Genomic DNA, 21,183 nt, shown 5'->3' with positions numbered 1-21,183 from the left:
TTAGTGGTGCCTGGGTGGCCCAGGCAGTTAAACACTGGCCTCTTCATCTTGGCTTAGTTCATGATCTCATAGTTTGTGAGTTTGAGCCCTGCATCAGTCTCTGCCCCGCTGCCAATGGTGCAGAGTCCGCTTGGGATTCTGTCTCTCCTTCTCTCTGCCCCTCCCTTGCTTGTGCTTGCTCTCTCTCTCTCTCTCTCTCTCTCTAAATAAATAAATAAATAAACTTAAAAAAATTAATACTGTCACTTTAAAATACACCTTAATTTCTGGAAGAGAAGAACTGCCTAATGTCCTTTTTTAAAATTTTTATTTATTTTTATTTTTTTCTTCACAAAATAGATTTTTTATTGTCTTTCACTCAAAAGAAATAAGATCTCTATGAACCATCAATCCATTTACAGAAATCACCAAGTGGTCAGACCATGAAATCAAAGGAGTGGCACCAGAAATCAAGTGAGTACTCTAAATCAAAATCAAATCCTTAGTATGATATCAGGGACCCTAGGAGAGCCCAGACCACCCATCAGGAACAGAATGCAAAGGTCTCCAAGAAGACCCATTTACAAGGATGGAGTAAGCAGGGATCCAAAGGAGAGGATCAATCTCATCTGAGTCACAGTACCAAACTCTCAAAGATAAAATGCACCTGGCAGTTAAGGAGATTTTCTTAATGAGGCTATTGTAATTGTTAGAATGTTTACTAATGAGAATCACCTCAAAGAAAATAAAGAGGGCCTGAGTCATCCAGGGTCTTATGAGAATGATAAGAAAGGATGAAGATGGGGCTTATCTGAGTCACTGAGAAACAGTCTCCACTTTTTAGACTAGGTCTAATCTTGAAATGTGGAGGAGCTGGGCATCCTCTGTGGATTAGCCATTTCTCAGGAAAACAAATGGGTGGGGATTTCTTTACTAACGCTATTTTTTATGAGCACAAAGCTCTGGTGAAGTTCAATATTGTCAAATGTAAGCTTGTGAGATATAACTCCAAGTTGGATCTTGATTTAAGTTGTAATTTCTTGGGAATAGTTTTTTTTTTTTTTACTTTTAATTTATTTTTTAAATTTACATCCAAATTAGTTAGCATATAGTGCAACAATGATTTCAGAAGTAGATTTCTTAATGCCCCTTACCCATTTAGCCCATCCTCCCTCCCACAACCCTTCCAGTAACCCTCAGTTTGTTCTCTGTTTTGTCCCCCTCCCTGTTTTTATATTATTTTTGCTTCCCTTCCCTTATGTTCATCTGTTTTACATCTTAAAGTCCTCATATGAGTGAAGTCATATGATTTTTGTCTTTCTCTGACTAATTTCACTTAGCATAATACCCTCTAGTTCCATCCATGTAGTTGCAAATGGCAAGATTTCATTCTTTTTGATTGCTGAGTAATACTCCATTGTGTGTGTGTGTGTGTGTGTGTGTGTGTGTGTGTGTGTGTGTGTGTATAGATAGATAGATATAGAAGATATCTAGAATAGATAAAAATTTGGTATATATATACATATATACGTATATATATATACATATACATATATACATATATATACACATACATATATACATATATATACATATACCTATATACATATATATACATATACATATATACATATACATATATATACATATACATATATACATATATATACATATATATATACATATACATATATACATATACATATATATCTGTATATATATACCACATCTTTATCTATTCATCGACCATTGGACATTTGGGCTCTTTCCATACTTTGGCTATCATTGATAGTGCTGCTATAAACATGGGGGTGCAGGTGTCCCTTCGAAACAGCACACCTGTATCTCTTGGATAAATACCTAGTAGGGCAATTGCTGGGTCGTAATTTTTTGAGGAACCTCCATACTGTTTTCCAGACTGGCTGCACCAGTTTGCATTCCCACCAGTAGTGCAAAAGATCCTCTTTCTCCACATCCTCGCCAACATCTGTTGTTGCCTGAGTTGTTCATGTTAGCCATTCTGACAGGTGTGAGGTGGTATCTCATTGTGGTTTTAATTTGTATTTCCCTGATGATGAGGGATGTTTTTCATGTGTCAGTGGCCATCTGGATGTCTTCTTTGGAGAAGTGTCTATTCATGTCTTTTGCCCATTTCTTCACTGGATTATTTGTTTTTTGGGTGTTGAGTTTGGTAAGTTCTTTATACATTTTGGATACTAAGCCTTTATCTTATATGTCATTTGCAAATATCTTCTCCCATTCTGTCAGTTGCCTTTTGGTTTTGCTGATTGTCTCCTTTGATGTGCAGAAGGTTTTTGTTTTGATGAGGTCCCAATAGTTGATGTTTGCTTTTGTTTCCCTTGCCTCCGGAGACGTGTTGAGTAAGAAGTTGCTGCGGCTGAGGTCAAAGATGTTTTTGCCTGCTTTCTCCTCGAGGATTTTGATGGCTTCCTGTCTTACATTTAGATCTTTCATCCATTTTGAGTTTATTTTTGTGTAAGGTGTAAGAAAGTGGTCCAGGTTCATTTTCTTGCATGTCGCTGTCCAGTTTTCCCAGTGCCACTTGCTGAAAAGACTGTCTTTATTCCACTGAATATTCTTTCCTGCTTTGTCAAATATTAGTTGGCCATACGTTTGTGGGTCCATTTCTGGGTTCTCTATTCTGTTCCATTGATCTGAGTGTCTTTTTGTGCCAGTACCATACTGTCTTGATGATTACAGCTTTGTAGTATAGCTTGAGGTCCGGGATTGTGATGCCTCCAGCTTTGGTTTTCTTTTTCAAGATTACTTTGGCTATTCAGGGTCTTTTCTGGTTCCATACAAATTTTAGGATTGTTTGTTCTAGCTCTGTGAAGAATGCTGTGTTATTTTAATAGGTATTGCTTGAATATGTAGATTGCCTTGGATAGTATTGATATTTTAACAATATTTGTTCTTCCTATCCAGGAGCATGGAATATTTTTCCAGTTTTTTTGTGTCTTCTCCAATTTCTTTCATAAGCTTTCTATAGTTTTCAGTGTATGGATTTTTCACCTCTTTGGTTAGATTTATTCCTAGGTATTTTATGGGTTTTGATGCAATTATAAATGGGATCGATTCCTTGATTTCTCTTTCTGTTGCTCCATTATTGGTGTATAGGAATGCAACTGATTTTTGTGCATTGATTTTATATCCTGCCACTTTGCTCAATTCATGGATGAGTTCTAGTAGTTTTTTGGTGGGATCTTTTGGGTTTTCCATATAGAGTATCATGTCATCTGTGAAGAATGAAAGTTTGACCTCATCCTGGCCAGTTTGGATGCCTTTTATTCCTTTGTGTTGTCTGATTGCTGAGGCTAAGACTTCCAATACTATGTTGAATAACAGTGGCGAGAGTGGACATCCCTGTCTTGTTCCTGACCTCATGGGGAAAGCTCTCAGTTTTTCCCCATTGAGGATGATATTAGCGTTGGGTCTTTCATGTATGGCTTTTATGATCTCGAGGTATGATCCTTCTATCCCCACCTTCCTGATGGTTTTTATCAAGAAAGGATGGTGTATTTTGTCAAATGCTTTCTCTGCATCTATTGAGAGGGTCATGTGGTTCTTGTCCTTTCTTTTATTGATGTGATGAATCACATTGATGTTTTCTGGATATTGAACCTGTCCTGCATCTCAGGTATAATTTCCACTTGGTCGTGGTGAATAATTTTTTTAAATGTATTGTTGGATCCGGTCAGCTAATATCTTATTGAGGATTTTTGCGTCCATGTTCATCAGGGAAATTAGTTTATAGTTCTCCTTTTTAGTGGGGTCTTTGTATGGTTTTGGAATCAAGGTAATGCTGGCTTCATAGAAAGAGTTTGGAAGTTTTCCTTCCATTTCTATTTTTTGGAACAGCTTCAAGAGAATAGGTGTTAACCCTTCCTTAAATGTTTGGTAGAATGCCCCTAGAAAGCCATCTGGTCCTGGACTCTTGTTTTTTGGGAGATTTTTGATTACTAATTCAATTTCCTTACTGGTTACGGGTCTGTTCAAATTTTCTATTTCTTCTGTTTCAGTTTTGTTAGTGTATATGTTTCTAGGATTTTGTCCATTTCTTCCAGATTGCCCATTTTATTGGAGTATAATCTCTTCTCTTTCATTCTTGATTTTATTTATTTGGGTCCTTTCGTTTTTCTTTTTGATCAAACTGGCTAGTGGTTTATCAATTTTGTCATTCTTTCAAAGAACCAGCTTCTGGTTTCATTGATGTGTTCTACTGTTTGTTTTTGTTTTTGTTTTTTTGTTTTTGTTTTTTTTTTGGTTTCACTAGCATTGATTTCTGCTCTAATCTTTATTATTCCCTGTCTTTTGCTGGTTTTGGGATTTATTTGCTGTTCTTTTTCCAGCTCTTTAAGGTGTAAGTTTGGGTTGTGTATCAGAGACCTTTCTTCCTTCTTTAGGAAGGCCTGGATTGCCAGCCTGCCCCAGAAAAAGTTCATGTGCGCATGAAAAAGTTCACTGTGGCAGCAGTGTTTCAGGGATTATGGAAGATCTCAACACGCATCTGGCACCAGGCTTCACCCTAACAACCTTGTTACAGCACCAGCAACTGTGGCTGTTCTCCAGGGTCTGCTAGAACCTTTGCCTGGTGGCGGGGGGGGGGGGGGGGCTGTCACACAGCCTCTACTATATGTCCTCCCAGAAGGGATCCACCTCTCCCCGTGTGGCCTGAGGACTTCCTGGACTCCACTCTGTCCCTGGGGATTTGCCCTTCCCACCAGAGCACCACCTATTATTGAGCTGCGAGCTGCAGAGTTTCAGACTCTGTGCTCCCCGTTTATAGTCTTAATGGATTTTAAACCCTCTCCTTTCTCCTTTTTCCCCTTTTAGTTCAGTCCCTGCAGCTGTTTCCACTTTTCCACTTTCTCTCCAGCTGCTTTTGGGGGTGGTGGTGCTTTTCCCATATTCTCCCCTGTCTCCATCCTCTCTCCACAAGCAAAAACAGCTCCCTGCTCTCCATGGCTTCTCTCTCCCCCAGTTCACTTATCCGCGCCGCATACCTGCTGAGTTCTGTGGTTCAGGTTGTGCAGATTGTTGTGTTAATCCTCAAATCAGTTGTCTAGGTGTGTTGGATGGTTTAGTGTTGATCTGGCTGTATTTCATAGACATGAGACGCAAAAAACTTCCATGTTGTTCCACCATCTTGGCTCCTCCCTCAAGAAATTTTTCAAATATCCTTTGATTTTATCAACATGATCTTGTGGACTTTGTCTTTTGACTTTTTGCAGGGATGATTTCTATTAATTACTGACTCAAAAGGACATTGAAATTAATAAACAGAATATTAAAAAATTAAGAAAGTGAATAATAGAACAGAACTATATCCAGGAGAAAAGTGAACAAACATAAAAATAAAGTGATATTATTATTATTATTATTATTATTCTGTGATTTTTATAAAATATTATGCTAGTATTGAGTTGCCAGAACCTTAGATTTAGCCATTCAGTCTGTTCTTCCTGTCTTTCAGTTCATTCATTTCTACTTTTATATTTATTAATTCATTTTTGTCCTCTCTAGATTTTATTTTATTATTTCTCTTCTTAATTTCACTTAATATTCAATCTATTTACGTTTTCTTTCTAAATAAAGGAAGAATCTACAGCTATGATTTTTTAAACTGATTTTAGCCTTGACTATATACTTAAGAATGATAGAGTATATTTTATTCTCATAATTTTTTTTCCTTAGTCTCTAATTATAGATTCATATTCTTCTTTGATTGAAAAATTATTTAGGATAGTGTTGTTCAATTTCCAAAGGGTAGTTTTTCTTATAGCTCTTATTGCTAATTTCTCATTTTATTACAATGCAAACAGGGAATATGTTGTACATTTCTGCTTTTCATATACATTAAGAGTAACACATGATGAAGTTAGCAAACATTTTAATGGCATGTGGAAGAAAATACATTCTTCATTTGTTACATATTGTTAGAAACTGCTATAAGAGAACTTACAAGGTTTTTAATGATCTAGATAAAACTAAATAGGTACCTCTGTTTAATTCATTTTCCTTGGGACATCTTTTTAGACCTATATTTTAATGGTAATGATTACCATTTCAAAATTAAGTCTGTTTAATTCATTTTCCTTGGGACATCTTTTTAGACCTATATTTTAATGGTAATGATTACCATTTCAAAATTAAGTTTGTTTTTAAAAGCAATATTGAGTTCATGTTCTTTATTCTCTAATTTTTAGAAAATTAACTTACTTTAATATACTTTTATTTAAATCAGTTTTATGAAGCTTAATTTACACACTGTAGTATTCACCTTTTTAAAGTGTATAGTTTGATGCATTTTGGCAAGTTTATAACCATCACCACTATAAAAATATAGCATATTTCCAACTGCACCAAAAAGTCACAATGGAGGTGTGAGAGTTTCCTATATATTTCCCCAGAGACAGATGTGTTTTGCTTCTATTTCTCCACCAGAAGACATGGATTTTTGCTAGGATATGTGAATGAGAAGGTTAGCTATTACTCCTTCAGGGGCTTGTGGCTTTGGCTTTATATGCAATTAGGGATCAGAAAATCAATTTCTTGTTTAGGCAAAGATGCCTAAATCCAGCTCTCTTTACCTTACTTGGTCAGTAGTAAGGTAAATTAGCATTGATTCATCCTCCTGAATGACACTCCTCTTACTTTAATAGTAAGGTACTGAAATATTTTTTTTAGAAATAGTTGGTAGATCTAGAGAATTCCAAAAATGTGGATTATTTTAATTTCACCAAACCATGATATTCTTGTGGATAAAATGGTGACATTTATGCTAGATAATGGCATCATTCAGTAGATTATAACTGGCCAGACAACTGATCAATAATATTGAAGTATGGTCTATGTTATTATGAAAGAAAGAATTTAATGGCTTGTCCTTAGCCTTTTTTTGTGGACAATATTTCCATTAGTGACTAAGATTAAGTGATTGAAAGGATGTCTATAAAATTTTCAATGGCATAAATTTTATCTAACAAGGAACTAATGTCACTGATGACAGAAGCAAAATTCAAAATGATCCGGCCTGGTTAAAAATAAAAACCTTATGTTATAGATTTAAAAAATAAGTTGCCAAATACAATTGTGATTTGAGAGTGACCACGCGGAAAAAGTCTGAATATTTTAATCATAAGCTAAGTGTGGCACTACGACAGAACTACAAAAACTGTACATAAAACTTATGTTAAATCAATCAAATGCATTCTGTCCGAATAATAAATGATATTTTCTCTAAATTGTGCCTTAACCATATAGTCTATTGAATTCATCTATAGTTCTGAGCATCTGTGAGAATTATCACCATACTGTAGTGGTGTCTAGAGTGTCTAGTGGGTCTGGAGAACATAGTGTGTGATGATACGGAACGAAAATGATAAGTCTAGAGAGCTAAATAAGATTCGTGGAGAATAAGCAAGTACTTTCAAATACAAAGAACTGTCATGTAGAAAACAGAATAATTCTTCTATGCAATACCAGATGAGGCTAGGCAAAACCCAGTATTATGAAGTTATAAATAGTTCAGTTCACATAAGGAGGGACCAATGATGCAATAGGTTTTGAGAAGAGTTTTCCTTTTACTGGAATCATTTAAGTGATATTTAGAATGCCATCTGTCAAGATGTGTAGAAGAAAGTCTTGACTGAGTAGGAGATTAGGCTAAATGACTTCCAAGTATATTCACAAAAATCCTTATAATATGTTGCCAAGCACCATGAAGGGTTTGAGTTTTTCTCTACTTGCAAGCTAACAAGTTAGTCTGACAGTTTCATGGATGCTCAGAGAAGACATGAACTTCCAAGGCCGGAGACAAAAGACAGTTTCTGACACCAATAGCAGTAGCTGGTGTTTATGTCTTTTGTTGTACTGATTCCTTGAGCCACAATTCCCAGATGACAATGAAAAGAGAGCCAGGCGACATCTTCACATTCAGTAGATTGCATTACAAAAGAGGAATCCTGAGTTTAAGAAATGTAAATCTTTTTATAATGGGCTATAAACATGCCTGTCCTTATTCTAGAGGAAGACACTATCTCCACTATCTAAGGCTGTGAGCAGACTTACCTTTCCTTCCAAGGCCATCTACCACACAATCATCTTTGAAAAAGATGGTCAGGAGCAAGGGCCACTCAGTTAAAAATACAGGAGGCCCATGAAAAATTGTTTTCATACATACATTACTTCTGTTGAAATATGCAGGCACTATTTGTTTATATTCATGCCATTAATGAATTAAAAAGGTTCATAACAAGGTACAAATAGTTAAATTGTCATAGGAAAATGACAGGATAGCTAATACTGAAGAGTGAGTGACTACATTATTATTTATATTCTCTTCTAGGAAGAGTGTAAGGCAGCTTATAGAATACTTATGGGGTTAAATCAAAGTAAAAATAACTCACACGAAACAAAAGGAAAAATAGATAAATTGGACTATATCAAAATTAAAAACTTCTGTGCATCAAAGGACACTATCAACAGAGTGAAAAGGCAACATACGGGATGGGAGAAAATATTTGCAAATTATATATCTTTAAGGGGTTAATTTCCAGAATATATAAGGAGCTTCTACAATTCAACAATGAAAAAACAAACAACCCAATTTAAAAGCGGGCAAAATACTTGAGTAGACATTTCCCCAAAGAAGGTATATACATGGCCAAAAAGCATACGAAAAGATGCTCAACATCACTAACCATTAAGGAAAGACAAATCGAAACCGCAGTGAGATACCACCTCACACTCATTAGAGTGACTACCTCAGAAAACCAAAAAATAGTAAGTGCTGGCAAGGATGTGGAAAAATCAGAACCTTTATGGTTTGTGGGATATAAAATGGTACAGCTGCCATGGAAAACAGTATAGTAGTTCCTCAAGAAATTACAGCAATTCCACTTCTGTGTAAATACCCAAAAGAATTGAAAGCAGGGCTTTTAAGATGTACCCTCACATTCATAGCAATATTATTTACAATAGCCAAAAGGTGCAGGCAACCCATGTGTGACAGATGAGTGGATATATACAATGTAGTGTGAGTGTGTGTATATATATATGCATATATATGCATATGCATATGCATATATATATGCATATGCATATATATATGCATATGTATATATATATTTATAAAATGAAATATTATTCAGCATTAAAAGGAAAAGGAATTCTTACACATGCTACCACATGGATGAACCTTTAGGATATTATGCTAAGTTAAATAAGTCAATCACAAAAAGGAAAATACTTATTTGAGGTACCTAGAGTAGATAAATTCATGGAAAGAGAAAGAAGAGTGGTGGTTGCCAGGGTCTAAGGTGAGAGGGAAAGGCAGTTTTTTAAGAGAATGGAATTTTAGTTTTGCCAGATGAAAACAGTTGTGGAGATAGACCGTAGAGTAACATGAGTATACTTAACACTACTGAACTGTACACTTAAAGAATGGGTAAGATGGTAAATTTTATGTTACATGTGTTTTATCACAATTAAAAATAAAAACAAAACTGAATAACTGAATGGGGAAAACAATATTAGAAGTAGGGATGTTAGGATGAAGTCTGGATGAGGTTAGTACACAAAATATGTCATAAGATCCTATGTGTTTGGTTGTGATAGACTACATGTTTTCTTCTAGGTTTGCTGGTAGATAATGGAAAGAGGAACATCTAGTTTCTTTTAAACAAGCCAATTACTCAAATCAAACATTTCTTCTAGTTTAATCAGAAAGATCACTTCATTCAAAGATGCCCTACAATGTAACAATCTGTGTCCTCAGTAACAGATTTATAGACAAATCAGTAAAGGACCTATATGACTGCTTTTTAGAACTTCTTTCAACACACCGCTGTTGTTTTAATACCAAATCCCAAACTAGTAACCTAAATTCCAGAGTGGATGGGAAAAATGGAAATGTAAGCAGAACATATGCAATAGTGCTGTCACTATATAAGGATTCAGTGAAATCTTAGGGATTATGTCTTATTTGGTCACTTGGTTCACTACAAAAGATTGATTAGAATTAAAAGCTAAAATAAGGTATAACAGTCCTTAATTTGTTGAGAAGAATTGAGAAGTCCATGTACTCATTTTAAATATTTCACACTGACAAGCAAAATAGGAAAATGAAATGACTCAATTTAACTTACATAGAAGAAATGAACTATTTTATAAAGATTAAGGCATAAAATCAGAATTAAAGGCATTGGATTTAAAAAAAAAAGCTAATGTTTATTTTTGAGATGGGGGGAGGAGGAGGAGGAGAGAGAGAGAGAGAGAGAACCTGAAGCCTTGAAGCAGGCTCCAGGCTCTGTGCTGTCAGCATAGAGCCAAATGTGGGGCCGGAACCCACAAACTGTGAGATCATGACCTGAGTCGAAGTCAGACACTCAACCAACTGAGCCACCCAGGTGCTGGTTTTTGAAATAAAAAAATTATAGATTTTTGTCAAACAAAGCATATAGCTCTGCCCAAACAGTAGCAAAGTATGTTTTTACAAAAGCATGAAAATAAAACCTAACTCTTTAGGAAAACAACGAGAAGTCATTCTTAAATATTTCTTGACATCCCAGCGTGTGCATGCACAGCATAAAACAAATTTAGAGAAAGCAAACAGGGGACTAACTCAAACATCATCCATGATGTTTTGCCATTCAAACTACCATTAATTACATGTGTAAAATATTAAATTATTCAAGTGAGCAATACTTTATTTCTCAACATAACCAAAAGTCAAAGGGATAAATACTTTAAAATTTGCTATTTTTCACAGTATTGAAAAATATATAGTCAGAAGGGAAAGATTTATTGTCTGTCTTCTTCACAGAGTTAATAATAAACATACATTAAAGAATGATTAGGATTTATGTTTAAGTGCATTTTACTTTAGAACTTCATTGTGAGATTTTCTTGTTTAGAAAAATAGAATGAAAATTAAGGGATGCAAGTAATAAATTTAATGGGTCATTAATACCAAGAAATATGAACCTTTAAAAGGAGGCCTCCTAAGGCTTTTAGACTTCCATATTCTTCATCAACATGAATATCATTGGTTAACATGTATCATATAATCATCAAAATTAAGTATGACATCCTAGTAAATCTTTAGAAGTGTGCAGTAATATGTATTTAAGCAATGGAGAACATTTATTTTTCTCTGTATTTCTTTTATGTTTTTACTCAGTTAATTACTCTGTATCCATTGGAGACCTCTCCATAATGGGAAATAATGGTCACCAATATTATCTTTATATATCCATACCTAGAAAATCCCTGACACATGATGGACACCCAATGGATGTTTATGGAATAAGGCAATGTTACTAAGTGACAGAACAAACTTTTCCTCAGGAGCCACCACAGCACCTAATCTTATCTAAGGCTCACCAATGAGATCTACATCTGTTATGAACTGAATATACCAAGGGCCCCTCTACTGACTTTTGCACCTATATCTCAGTTGAACATCAGATTTACACAATTTCATAACCTCTATCTGTATGCAGATGTGATCAGTAATGAAAGGCAATCTATATAATTAAAGGGTATAAAGACAGATAGATAAGTAGGCCCTTTGTAAAAAATTTTCAGTACAAAATTATTGTTCATAATTTTAAAACCTCAAAAAAAAAACCTCCACAGTTTTGTAGACCCTAATTGCGTCTTCCTATTTTTTTCTCCATCTGTCAAATGCCTGGATAGAGTAAACATGAAATGGATTCCCATTTATTTTTCATCTACATTGTAATCCAAAGACTGTCCAGTAAAAGCTGTTAGTAAATCACTTGGTCAGCTCTCCCAACAAAACCGTCTTTGAGTAATACAGTATATCAACCTATCTTTTGACATTTTCATTTTTTGTTCTTGACATTTTCTCTTAAAAAATAATACAGTGTTGGCCCTATTATCTTTTCTTTAAGGTCTGTGAACCAAATACCGGCTATCAACTCTCCTGTAGAAAAGCTATCAAGATTCAAAGACAAAGATGTAGATGTAAGGCTCTATTCATCTGTCTGTGTAATACTGAGGGGGAGGAAGGTGGAGAAGGGTGGTGGTGGTTCAAGAACAGCATGACAAATATCACATATATTTTTCTATTCTTTGCGTTGGTTGGGTGGGATGCAATTTAGAATGATTACTTTGAAAAGTACAATTAATAAATTCCCCTCTGTTCTAACCTACCAGAAATTACTTATGATTCATTCAGCAACAATTATTGAGTGTAAACCACGTTCCAGACACTGCACAGGTTCTAAAGAAAAGAGCCAGAAGGGTAAATACATACTTAAACTAAGATTTTGAGTAGCCCTATTGTATGGAAATAAATGTCTGCCTGCATTCTATTATTTTTTTATGCTGCCTTTAACTGGAAATTGTGTAAGAATCTTTAAAATGAACTGGAATAAATAGTGGTTTCTACTATATAGTTTCACTGCCTAATGAAATGGGATGCTATTTCTTTTAGAATCTGAGAATTAGAGGAATTTTTTTGATAGCAAAGTCAAAGCCATTTGTATTTTGTCAAGTTTTAATATTGTTTATATTAACATCATGATTTTTTGGTTTTGTGACCAATCAATGACATCCAGATAACAATATTTTACCTACTATAAAGTCCACCATAGCTTCCACACCAAAGGAGAAATATGAATGTAACACTTAGACTTTATGAAGCAATTGGACTTCTGATAGTTGTCCATGATTTCCCTTTGTTGAATTAAGAGAATTAGCGGTATTGCACCACAATGGACACTGTATCTATGTATAGTGTCTATCCCAACTAAACCCCTAGATTAAAGCCAAAATTTGAATTGAATATGGACTTTGATTATGGGAAAGGCTCTCAATGTTGGATTCAATGTTTAGAGACCAAATTACCATTACTGAAAGTGACTCCAATTAGGAAGTCCATTCATTGTTAATACTATAAAATAACAATGTTAATATTTTCTCTTTGAAATACAACAGGATTTTCTAATATGCTGATTAGTTCTTTATTGACAAATTTCTTGTTTTGACATCCTATTCTCTTTGGCTCAAAGTATTGAGTGGCAACCTGTTGTGACTTGTACCAAATAAAGTATCATAGCACATTACTTTGGAAAGAATACATTTTCCAGATATCTTTAAAAGTGCTGCCTTTTTCTATGAATATAATGACAACAGCATGTATCATGCTTCTTTTGTTTAAAAGTTATGTTAGATACTAACCGACTAGCCCCCAGATGGAAGTATTAACCTAATTGTGAAAAATCGCATAGATACATATATAACCCACAATAAATGAACTGAAACTTGAAACAGTTAATTGGGGGATGCATACAAAAAAGATGGAAAGGCAAAAGGCTTGGGGAAAGGGTCTGCAATGACAGGAAAATGTAAAACTTGGAAAGAAGTCAGGAGAAAGGGAGTTTCGAGCTGAAATATTCTTCTTTAGGGAAGAAAGGTAGAACATCCAAATTGGAAGAGTGCCCCCCCCCCCAAATGACTTGGTGATAGAGAATCATAAACCATATTAAAAACGGCCATGTAAATTTGCTTGACTAAAGTAATAAATTGACCATAGGAAAAGGCAGGAGCCTGTTCATTAGTTAAAGGATTTTTAATTTTATGGAAGAAATTAACAATGCTTCAGGGATTACTAAGCAAACACATGATGGAAACATGTTTTAAGAAGACAATCACTGAAACTATTGTGAAGAAAGATAAGAGATACAAGAGATGGGAAGATATGAAGGATGCTCTGAGCTAATACAGTGATTCTCAAAGTGTGGCCTGCAGATACCCAAGGGTCCTGAGACACTTTCAGGACCTTCGCAATACTATTATAATGATTTTCATAGTAATACTTAGATATTATTTTACTTTATCACTATGTTGACATTTGTACTAATGTTGCAAAAGCCATAGTGGGTAAAACTGCAGGAATCAAATCAGAAATACCAAACTGTTCTAGTAATCATTGAGTATATTCTTCACCATTGCATGCCCTCGTTCCCCCCCAAAAATGATAACTCTCAACCCCTGAGTACATGTCTTTTTAATATTTGACATCATGAGATGGGACTTATGCATTAAGCACTTCTCTCTTGCATAAGAAAATATGCTGTCTTGAGGAAAACTAGTTGTGCCATTGTATGCATTTGTGAGCTGACTTAGCTGCTGTTACCATGGAACACCATGTTTTATGTGGAACAACAAGGAACAAACTGATTATCAGACTTTGAATATGGCAGACATTTTTTGAAAATGAAATAAGTGTGCCTGTCACTTAAAGGAACACAACTGACAGTATTTATTACTAGTGATAGAAGTTAGAGCTTTCAAGCAAAAATTAGAATTTTGGAAGACTTGTATCTGTCACTGTGAGCTTGACAGCCACCCAATGCTTAAAGACCTTCTGACGAGATTGGTAATACTAACATGTGTAATTTAAAAATTTTACTATTGCATAATAGTAATTTGCATAATAGAAATCTGCAAATAATGCATTATTTTACAAATAATCAATGTATGATGTTACTAACTCAGAACAATCCATTCAAAGTATAAGAAAGACCAATGGCTTTTAAAGTAACAGAGTACAAGTTGATTGATAATGGTTTCAGAATCCACACTGTAATTAATCTTAAAGAAATTCTCACTTGTCAAGTCTTGGTATAGTATCAAGAAGGATATTCAGGATTATCTGAAAAGTCTATTAACGTTCTCTTTCCTTTTTTAATTATACATCTGGGTCAGATTGGATTTTCTTCATATAGTGCAAACATATAGCAACAGAGTGAATGCAGAATCAAGTATGAGAACTCAGTTTCCTTTTAAGATGCTATACATTACAGAGATTTACAACATGTGAAACAAGGCTATTCCTCTATGCATTTTTGGAAATTAGAGCTATTTTTATTTTTATTTATTTATTTTTAAATATTTATTCAGTTTTAGAGAGAGACAAAGAGTGCGAGCAGGGGAGGGGCAGAGAGAGAGAGAGGGAGAGAGCACTGACAGTGCAGAGCCTGAGGCAGGGCTTGATCCCATTTACCACGAGATCATGATCTGAGCTAAAATCAAGAGTCAGATCACGTGAGCCACCAAGATGCCCTGAAAATATAGTTATTTCTAATAAAATATGTATTTTATGTTAACATGTAATGGGTTTATTATTTTCAAATGAATAAATATTTTTAAATTTCTACATTTTAATCTCTAATATGGTAAATATTTATAGATATTACCCATATAAATCAAAGCTCTTTGGGATACTCGATAATGTTTAAAAATAGAATGGTTTATAAGGCTAGTTTGAGGACTAATGTGCAAATAAATAGTCAAAATTTATATGATGGCTGTACCTGTAAGAAGGAAGATGATAAGGCACGTGGGACATACTTGCTTAATAATTTGTACTATATAACACCATCCTTTTGCTCTGTCTTCTAAAATCAAAATATCTCTGCCTCTTTTGGGGGGGTACATACATGTGACTTCTTAATGTTATTCTCATATTATTTTCTTTCCACAAAAAACAAAAACTACTTTCTCAGAAATTGTATCTGTTGAACAGTTTCCACAAGAAAATCTTATAGGAACTTAAAGTGTAAAAAAAACCAAAAAGATTGAAATTAATTAGTAGTGAGGTTATATATTAGATTTCTTTCACCTGCTAATCTCTTGTGAAACACCACAAAAATAGCAAATACTACTGTAAATATTACTGTCTTTTGTGTAAAAGTCATATTTGCTTTAAAAAAAGCCTAATTATTGATAATACCATAAGAACATTTATATCCAATTAGAAAATTACTTTGCCTCAGGTAACCTAAGAAAGGCACATGGTCTGCATTTCTTCCAGTGAAGAAGAGTCTTAAGAATTGTATGTAAGAGCAATAACCTGTGAGCAAAGTTATAGGCAGTGCCATCAAGGAGACATTTCTTCTCAAAGTAAAGGTGTTATAACTTAGCATATGGCTGCTCTTCAGACTTCTATGAAAAATGAGGAAAGGTCACAGGGCTGAGAGAGGATAAACATAAGGAATATTTGCCATAGCAACAGAAGAGGAAATGACAGAGGGTTTAGGCAAATACAGCAGTAATAGTATGACCCCAGGATTTGCAAAATGCTAGTTGAGGCTAATACTATGTTGTCAATGATATAAAATATCCATATTCATGAAATACGCATTCATGAATTGTGAAAATTAAAATGAATAGCAGACTGGTACCTATATTTGTAAGGTAGTCAGATCTTCTAAGGTAAACTAATAGAGTCAGAGCAAGTCAGGCACACTCAACAAGAGATTTCTATCCGGTAAAGGAGCAAAGAGAAAATTTAAAATATCCAACACAGGCTAGCAAAAGCTATAAAATGAATAGGGGTTGGCATCTAGGCCATGTTTTTTACTTGCTCCAATAAAAACTGGTCTGCCCCAAGTTTGTCTCTTGCTACTTGTGGCCCTGTATGTAATAGACTACACAGTGACTTCTCCATACCAAATATCTCAGACAAGATCCTTAGGACTGAAAGGATTGAGAAACACAAATGAAAGTTGGTTCAAGAATAAGATACAAATGTCAATTTTACAGTTTAGCTTGGGTGAGGCAGATTCATGGGAATAAGCTTTAATTTCTTAAAACAGTGTTAGTTAAATTTGGAAACATGGGTAGTCCCCCATTTTTCTGAAAAAATTAATTTTTTTAAACATTTTTTGGACATCCAATATTCAGCAGTTCCTTGTATTTTCTTAGGCTTCCTCAATTTTAGTTTTGGTCTTGATTGCTTCAATTTCTACTTGTCTGGAGATTTTTTTGGGTGTAAAGGCAACAAACCAGCAGACTAAAAATAAATATGTCCCAATGGGGACCATCAAAATGGTTTTCACTTTGTTCATGAGCATTACATAGACTAAACAGCTCACTGTGCTAAACAGAGCAAATGTGCTCATGAAAAGAAATGTGTGAGTACTATACTTGTAACATTTCAGGCTAATCACCTGATATGTTTGAAATAAAACACAACGGTGACCTTAAGGCTAAGATTTGCACAAAAATTTTCCATTTGCAAAGCACACACCTATAATATCATTTAACCCCTTTCACAAGTGCTGAGGAAGATATAGTCATTACCCCTTGTTCAGAGATGCTGAAAAATGCAGAGAAGCTAATACAAAGAGAAATTAAGCAATTTGTAAAAGTCAAGGCTAGTCATTGATGTTACACGAATTCAAATTCAGGCCTTTGATTGCTAAAGCTTCATTCACCACATTACAAGAAAACTTACAGATCTACTCTATTTATAATTACAGAATGAATCTTTGAAAATCTAGAATTATTTAAAAAATCATTGACCTGTTCCATTGATTTATGTGCCTGTTTTCTGTTTTTGTGCCAGCACCATACTGTCTTGATGACTACAGCTTTGTAATACAGCTTGAAGTGGGGAATTGTGATACTTCCAGTTCTGATTTTCTTTTTTAACATTATCTTGGCTATTCAGAGTCTTTTCTGCTTCCATAAAATTTTTAGAATTGTTTGTTCTAGCTCTGTGAAGAATGCTGGTGTTATTTTAATAGGGATTGCATTGAATATGTAGATTTCTTTGGGTAGTATCGACATATTAACAATATTTGTTCTTCCAATCCATAAGCATGGAATGTTTTTCCATTTCTTGGTGTCTTCTTCAATTTCTTTCATAAGCAGTTTATAGTTTTTAACATACAGATCTTTTACTTCTTTGGTCAGATTTATTCCTAGGTAACTTAGGGTTTTTGGTGAAATTGTAAATGGGATTGATTCCTTGATTTCTCTTTCTGCTAATTCATTATTGGTGTATAGATGTGCAACAGATTTCTGTACAGTGAATTTATATCCTATGATTTTGCTGACTTTATGTATCAATTCTAGCAGTTTTTTGGTGGAGTCTTTCAAGTTTTCTGTATAGAGTATCGTGTCATCTGTGAAGAGTGAAAGTTTGACTTCTCCCTTGCCAATTTGTATGGCTTTTATTTCTTCATGTGGTCTGATTGCTGAGGCTAGAACTTCCAGTACTATGTTGAACAACAGTGGTGAGAGTAGACATCCCTATCATGCTCCTGACTTAGGGGGAAAGCTCTCAGTTTTTCCACATGGAGGATGATATTAGCTGTGGGTCTTTCATATATGGCCTTTATGATGTTCAGGTATGTTCCTTCTATCCCTACTTTCTTGAGGGTTTTTACTTCCCAGAAATGGAACCACTAATGTATGTATGGCTAACTAATTTTTGACAAAACAGAAAAGAATATCCAATGCAAAAAAGACAGTCTTTTCAGCAAATGGTTGGAAAAACTGGACAGCAACATGCAGAAGAATGAAATGGGACCACTTTCTTAAACCACACACAAAAATAAATTCAAAACGGATAAAAGTCCTAAATGTGAGACAGGAAACCATCAAAATCCTACAGGAGAAAACAGACAGCAACCTTTTTGACCTCAGCCGCAGCAACTTCTTACTAGACACGTCTCCAGAGGCAGGCAAAACAAAAGCAAACATGAACTACTGGGACCTCATCAAGATAAAAAGTTTCTGCACAGCAAAGGAAACAATCAACAAAAACTAAAAGGCAACCTATGGAATGGGATCAGGTATTTGCAAATGATATTTCCGATAAAGGATTAGTGTCCAAATACATAACGATCTTACAAAACTCAATACCTAAAAACCAAATAATCCAGTTTGAAAATGAGCAGAAGATGTGAATAGACATTTTTCCAAAGAGGACATCCAGATAGCTAACAGAAACACGAAAAGGTGCTCAACATCACTCATCATCAAGGAAATACAAATCAAAACCACAATAAGATACCACCATCCCTGTCAGAATGGCTAAAATTAACAATTCAGGAAACAACAGATGTTGGCGAGGATGTGGATAAAGGAGACTACTTTTGCACTATTGGTGGGAATGCAACTATTGGTGGTGCAACCACTCTGGGAAACAGTATGAAGGTTCCTCAAAAAATTAAAAATAGAACTACCCCATGACCCAGCAACTGCACTACTAGGTATTTATCCAAAGGATACAAAAATACTGATTCAAAGGGGCACATGCACCCCAATGTTTATAGCAGTGCTATCAATAATAGCCCAATTATGGAAAAAGACCAAATGTCCATTGAATGATGAATGGAGGAAGAAGATGTGGTATATAAACACAATGGAATATTACTTGGTGATCAAAAAGAATGAAATCTTAATCTTGCCATTTACAGCAACAGGGATGGAACTAGAGCATATTATGCTAAGAGAAATAAGTCAGAGAAAGACAAATATATGATTTCCCCTCTACGTGGAATTTTAAATTTTTTTTTCAACGTTTATTTATTTTTGGGACAGAGAGAGACAGAGCATGAACGAGGGAGGGGCAGAGAGAGAGGGAGACACAGAATCGGAAGCAGGCTCCAGGCTCTGAGCCATCAGCCCAGAGCCCGATGCAGGGCTCGAACTCACGGACCGCGAGATCGTGACCTGGCTGAAGTCGGACGCTTAACCGACTGCCCCACCCAGGCGCCCCATCTACGTGGAATTTAAGAAACAAAATATATGAACATAAGAGAAGGGAAGGAAAAATAAAATACGATAAAAACAGGGAGATAAAGCACAAGACTCATATGCAGAGAACAAACAGGGCTGTTGAAGTGGGTAGGGGGTATGGACGTTAGGGAGGGAACTTTTTGTGATGAGCACTGGGTGTTATATGTAAGTGATGAATCACTAAATTCTACTCCTGAAACCAACACTACACTATATGTTAACTAACTTGAATTCAAATTAAAAAAATCACTTGACCTTGCAGGAAGTAGAAACAAACATATCTCTGCTATTTTTATTATTCATACTTACCCCAGTCCACAACAATTACATGTTTTATAACATTTCAAAATCTTAAGGACATTACTGCTTTTAATGCCCCAGTGAGAATTTACAGAGGAAGAAGTTGCAGAAAGACTAAATGACTGGTTCATTCCTTCAGAATGGATTTTAGAGCTGGTGTATTAGAAAATGGGAAACCAATATAAAAGAATCATCTTAAAATAACATAGGAATAAACTCAACCATGAGGTGTGCCTGTGCAGCCTATTTGCCAGTTTCAAGGACCAAAATGAACAACATTTCCCTGAAGGCAGTATTCAGCATGGGAATTGTGCATTAGCACCCCTGGTCTGTTTTCCAAGAACCACATGGAAATCAAAAGCAGGGGAACAAACCAGCAATAAATGGTAGATTCACATTCCAAAGAGGGGTCCTGACAGCAGATGCATTGTTGCATAAGAATACTGCTCCGTTACATTAATATACTGCTTCTTCATTTATGGACCATTTCTATATCTATGAGTAAAAAGAAAGGAAAGATAAAAGCCAAATGGATGATTCCAGAGTTAAGGCTAGTCTAAATTATTATAAGAGAAAGGATGCAACTAGGATGAGACATAAAACACCAAGCAAGATGATTATAAACTAAAATGCGGTCAACTTGAATACAAGGGTAGATGATGACCTATCTGGGTGAAGAGCCATTGGAGCAATGGTAAAGTATAATGGAGGTAATATGGGAATGCTGAAGCCAGGGTTATTGTAACTAATCTATTGCAAGCTGTCATAATTTTTAAAAATAAGCATAAAAAGTTGTGAATTTATTTAATATAAATAGAATATAATCCTTTTATTATATCTTTTGCAACTTGGACAGACAACTCAAGAAATCTGATCCAGGGGTGCCTGGGTGGCTCAGTCGGTTAAGCATCTGACTTCAGCTCAGGTCATGATCTCACAGTTTGTGAGTTTGAGCCCCGCATCGGGCTCTCTGCTGACAGCTCAGAGCCTGGAGCCTGCTTTGGATTCTTTGTCTCATTCTCTCTCTGCCCGTCTCCAACTTGTGCTCTGTCTCTGTCTCTCAAAAATATACAAAAACGTAAAAAGAAAGAAAGAAAGAAGGAAATCTAATCCAGCTTCAGACCCTGCTTGTTAATGAAAACTCAAGAGAGGGTCAATCTGTTTTGTTCTGCCTTTAGTATGTCTTAAATTTTCCTCTCATATCAGAAATAGTCACTGCTGTCTCCTTTTCCCTCCTCTCCTCCTAACCTCCTCACCTCCCTGCCTCATCTTCTCCCGTCTTCGTCTTCCTCTTCTTTTTTCTCCTCCTATCCTCTG

At 35.2% G+C, this 21,183-nt stretch overlaps 1 protein-coding gene and 1 long non-coding RNA gene across 4 annotated transcripts in view; one reads left to right on the top strand and one right to left on the bottom strand.

The window, feature by feature from the left end:
• Positions 1 to 21,183, bottom strand: part of SPATA16 (spermatogenesis associated 16) — a 244,958-nt gene that overhangs the window by 125,637 nt on the left and 98,138 nt on the right. The window lies entirely within an intron of this gene.
• On the top strand, positions 277 to 12,044 carry LOC123380024. Its single transcript, XR_006585241.1, has 2 exons — positions 277 to 453; positions 11,919 to 12,044. It is a non-coding gene; the product is annotated as an uncharacterized LOC123380024 (long non-coding RNA).

This window comes from Felis catus, chromosome C2 (genome assembly GCF_018350175.1).
Source record: "Felis catus isolate Fca126 chromosome C2, F.catus_Fca126_mat1.0, whole genome shotgun sequence".
NCBI classification, from domain to species: Eukaryota; Metazoa; Chordata; class Mammalia; order Carnivora; family Felidae; genus Felis; species Felis catus.
This window is presented reverse-complemented; position numbering and strand designations above follow the sequence as displayed.